The sequence below is a fragment of the Sardina pilchardus genome, chromosome 1 (genome assembly GCF_963854185.1).
Source record: "Sardina pilchardus chromosome 1, fSarPil1.1, whole genome shotgun sequence".
In the NCBI taxonomy this organism is placed as follows: domain Eukaryota; kingdom Metazoa; phylum Chordata; class Actinopteri; order Clupeiformes; family Clupeidae; genus Sardina; species Sardina pilchardus.
The window spans coordinates 24,146,118-24,151,004 of record NC_084994.1 but is presented as its reverse complement, the minus strand read 5'-3'; positions in this window follow the sequence as shown (position 1 = coordinate 24,151,004).

Here is a 4,887-nt window from a genome sequence, read left to right as displayed (position 1 = left end):
TTTAAAAACCCTCGCCTTGCGAAGAGAGGCGCTTACAATTTGCGCTCCAATAATGTATCTTCCAAGTAGCCTACGTCGGCATTGTGGGGTGTGGTTAACCGCAAACCTCGGGTTAACCAAGATCATAACCTGCTCGGAGCAGGTTTGAGATGCAGCGTAAATTGCCATGGCAGCATACCTCGGTTAAAACCTATCCACCTTTCGTAGTACGGGTTAACCGGGAAGTTACGCCACACGTGATCAACTTACTCTCGAAGTTACCCAGCTAAGCCAGTAACCCCGCTTCGTAGTACAGGCCCCTGGGGATTTTTTTTTTAGATCTGATCAGAGACTCTGGCCCCGTTCTCACATACACGGGTATCTTGAAAAACAGAGACTTGTCCCTTTTGTTTGTGCCTTTTGTGAACAAACAAACGGCAATTTCGCCTTTGAACTCGATTCTTTCTGAAAAGTGGAGATTTAGGAAAACTCTTGTTTCGTGTACAGTATGAATGTGAACAAAGAAAAATGAAGTAGCCTGCATCTGCGCAAAAAGTGTGGCCAATGTTTTACATTTTCATTTGGCTATGGTGATCTCGGCATTCTGAGTAGCAGTCACTAAATGAAATCTAATGTTGGTGCCAACCCTTTTCGTTTTTTTTTGCATTTGCAAATACAGTTGAAATTAAACAAGGAAGTGATTTGTTGATGTTGTTGATATTTTCGGGATTCTGATTGGCTAACGTGGGCTCGTGGACTTCTTGTTACACCAGTACCTGCAGGTTTGGCATGCTCTTGACGGCATACGGCCGATGACGTTCTCCCAGTCTTTATTGCCGTTCTGATTGGCTGGCCGGCACGGCGACATCATCCGCCCCGCAGGGGAGTTGGAGCGGCTGGGAAATACAGACAGACAGACAGACAGACAGACAGACAGACAGACAGACAGACAGACAGACAGACAGACAGAGGTTAGATAGACAGACAGACAGGTTAGTGTCAACGAAAACTTTTCTGAAAAGTGCGCACGATGTTAAATGTCAAAATGTTGAAAACGGAAGGAAGGAAATAGCTGTTTATCAAAATACCCGTGTATGTGTGAACGTATAGCCTCAAAGTTTTGGATCAACTAGTAGTCCACGGTAGTCTATCTCTGTGGCTGGGGTCAACGTTAAGCGGTTGCATGAAAAATGTTTTTTACAACATCCCTTCGCGACCCATCCAGGACACTTCCGCGACCCACCAGTTAAAGGTGACATAGAATGGATGAATTGAGTATTGCACTGTGTTCTCTGATGTTAAAATAGTATATATTCAACTTAGATTTTTTTTTTTTAAAGAGCTAAATTGCAATTTTACAAGACTAATAAAACCATATATTTAGGCTGGGTATCGAAATGGTCTGTTTGACTAAATGGCGCCCTCTTTGGCAACCCCAATTGAACTTCAATGGCATTGTGATGTCTGACATCATAAGCAGGCTCTTTTCTAATTCACCCATTTTTTAGTTTCTATTTCTAAGTTCAAGATTTTCATATGAAGGAGGGCACAACCATGATTCATGTTCATGATAGCTCTTTGTTTATGCACAACCTCTCATTATTCATGAAAACCAAGAAAAAAAAATTCCATTCTATGTCACCTTTAAGAAACACTGATCTAATGCAATATCTACATTGCCCATTAATGCAAAGGCACCGGTACCGCATGCAGGTGAGATTGTGTGTGTGTGTGTGTGTGTGTGTGTGTGTGTGTTGTGTACGAGTGAGTGTGTGTGTGTGTTTGTGTTGTGCATGAGTGTGTTGTGTGTGTGTTGTGTACGTGTTGTGCATGAGTGTGTTGTGTGTGTGTTGTGTACGTGTTGTGTACGAGTGAGTATGTGTGTGTATGAGTGAGTGTGTATGTGTGTGTGTCCCTCACCCAGTAGTCGAGTTGTTAAAAAATGGCAGGGGGGATGGTGGAGGGTGTAGTCTTGCGGGGGGTATGGGGGTCCTCCCCCATAAAATTTTTAATTTCTAAGATGCAATTTCCTGTATTCTAGTCCATTTATAGCGTGACCTGCCGGACATCGGCAAATCCTTAATTTCTTCCAATTCATGTACATTTTATGTGTCATTAACATTTTAGATCATGTCTGCGTCGAGTTGCTAAAATTGATCCCAGTTCAGAGTAACATTATCACTTAAATAGACTAAATAACTTGGAAGTTTATAATTTATCAGATCTGAAATAGTGAACCAGACATCAATTAAATAATGCATTCAACAATGACTTGTTATAATTACCAATCTAGCCAAGTTAAATGGAACCAACAAAAAAGTTGAGACTTTTTGCTTTCACTCTGGAATTCTACCACCATAGAGTAGCCTAGAATAGAACTTTAATTGCCACACAACAATGTTGATGGGATTTTTTGTAGCTCAGTCTCAGTCTCACGTTCTCCCTTAAAATGCAAAACAAAAGCATATTATTTTTGCCTAGGCTACCTGTTTATAGAAAGATAAACGCACTCTCGAATATATTCTCGTTCTTTGCTTTATCTTGAATGCATGTAGCCTACAAGACGGACACGTTTCGGCAAACAGCCGTCCTCAGCGTCTTGCCTAGGCTACCTGCACAGCAGAATAATAATTCTAAAGATGAACAGATGTTCAGACGTTTGTCTCTTCAGCCACCTCGTGACATTGTCTATTTGCAGAACCGCATAGGCCCTACTACAAAACTATTCTTTCGTGAGTGAGGAGTACAGCATGACATTCCCCTTTTAATAGTACATGCATTCAATACAACACTCTCAACAAGATGACCTAAAGTTGGACAACATTGCGTTAGCTCGCCATGAGCCGCTACGGTAACCTATCCTTTCCAATATCATTATGGCAAGTTTGTTCAGAAACAGCTGCAGTGAACACCTAGCTCTCGCTAGCGGGCTTTAGGTAGCCGTGTAATTGCTACCTTCACATACTGTAGCAAACAAGGGAGACTGGGCATTTAACTCTTTCTAATTCATCTACTTTTTGTCCTCTTAATACAAAGCCGACGTCCCTTAGATCCAACTTTGCTTGTCGCTTGGCCATGATGCTGCTGAATGAAATCACCTGCTGTGCGCATAGACAGTAAAAGAAGGCTGCATGCATGTCGCTGATTGCCGTGACAATAGGAGAAACATGCCCCTCGTCCACAGTAGGCTATTTTAGCCTCGATGTGCGCAAAAGCTAAATGTTGAAAATTAAATAGTGGTGATATTTACACATTCATTGAAAAAATTACAGGGATGGGGAGGGGGATGGCCGTTTCAGAGGGGGGATGATTTTGACCATATCAATTCCAAAGGGGGATGCCATCCCCCCTCAACTCGACTACTGCCCTCACCTCAATGATCTTGTCCTTCTGCGGCTGGTTGACCTTGCCGGCCAGGCAGCAGCGTGAGAGGGCGTTGTTGATGATGAACTTGTTGGACTTGAAGCTGGGCTCTCGGTACAGCTTGGGTCCCGTGTACTCGGGCAGCGAGGCCGGCGACGACGCCCCCGAGCCGTTCTCCCTGTCTTTATCGCCGTTCTGATTGGCTGACCGGCACGGCGACATCGTCCGCCCCGCGGGGGAGTTGGAGCGGCTGGGAAATACAGACAGACAGACAGATGTCAGACAGACAGACAGACAGACAGACAGAGAGACAGACAGACAGACGTCAGACAAAGAGGGAGACAGACAGACAGAGAGACAGACAGACGTCAGATAGACAGACAGGCGTCAGATAGACAGACAGACAGGCAGGCAGACAGATGGTCAGACATACTTACAGACAGGCAGACAGAAGTACAAACAGTCAGATAGGCAGACAGACAGAAATACAGAGCTATACAACAGACAGACAGACAGAAATACAGAGATATACATACATATAAAGATAGACATGGAGTGTTTTTTCCACCCTCCATGTAAAGCATCTCCACTTCTGCAGCACCTACATACACCAAACTGTCCAGTCTTATTCCTAACAATATTCGGAAGATTTTTACAGAGGTTATTTGTAGATTATAGCATTCTTGGCCTGATTTATATGACTTTTTAGGGCGAAAATCCATTCTTTAAGCCAAGAGGCAGTATTTTCTGATTTACTGGATAACAAAAGAAGATATTAATAATCACCTCTGTAAATGTTTTTTATTTGATATATTAACACAACAAAAAAAATCATTTTCAACCTTTTCCCAATGGTCAGCTTTTTCCAATGGCCAGATTCTTCGCATCAAAATATATGCAAATAAACACATATTTAATTACATTACATTACATTAACGCCTAATTAGCAGATTTAAACATTACAGAAAACGTGCAATACATTTTTTTCTCCTATTCATGTGAGTATTCAACTGGTAAAGTTTCATGAAGATATCTTTAAGTAAGATGTTTACCCTATTCACCTGTAGTGTCTCGCCTTAAGCAACAAACTAGCAAGTGTCAGCAACATCTTTGATATTAGATGTCGGCATGGTAACATGTGATCTCATAAAGTACTGTCCCAGTCCCATTTATACTGAACCCATGGCCTCAAAGATTCATTTAACACCAGAGATCAATTAGGTCTGTGAGTCTTTAGTCCTTAGTCCTCAGGGCTCACGAAAGCTCAGGAACAAGTGCATAACTACATAATTGACCATCACACACTTTAATGTGAACATGCAGGTGCAGACACCTCACAGACAGCATGAGACTGAACCACTGTTGTCTCTTGAGATAGGACACCTTTAAAAACTGAGAACACAAATATGGTGTCTCCTCTACATGGATCCTCTGATGTACCTGGAAATTACACATCATTTTAATGGCATTTAATAACAGAGGACTTTCAAGTTAAAGGAGCCGTATGTAGGATTTTGGCCAAAACGAGTACTGCAATTACTTTCA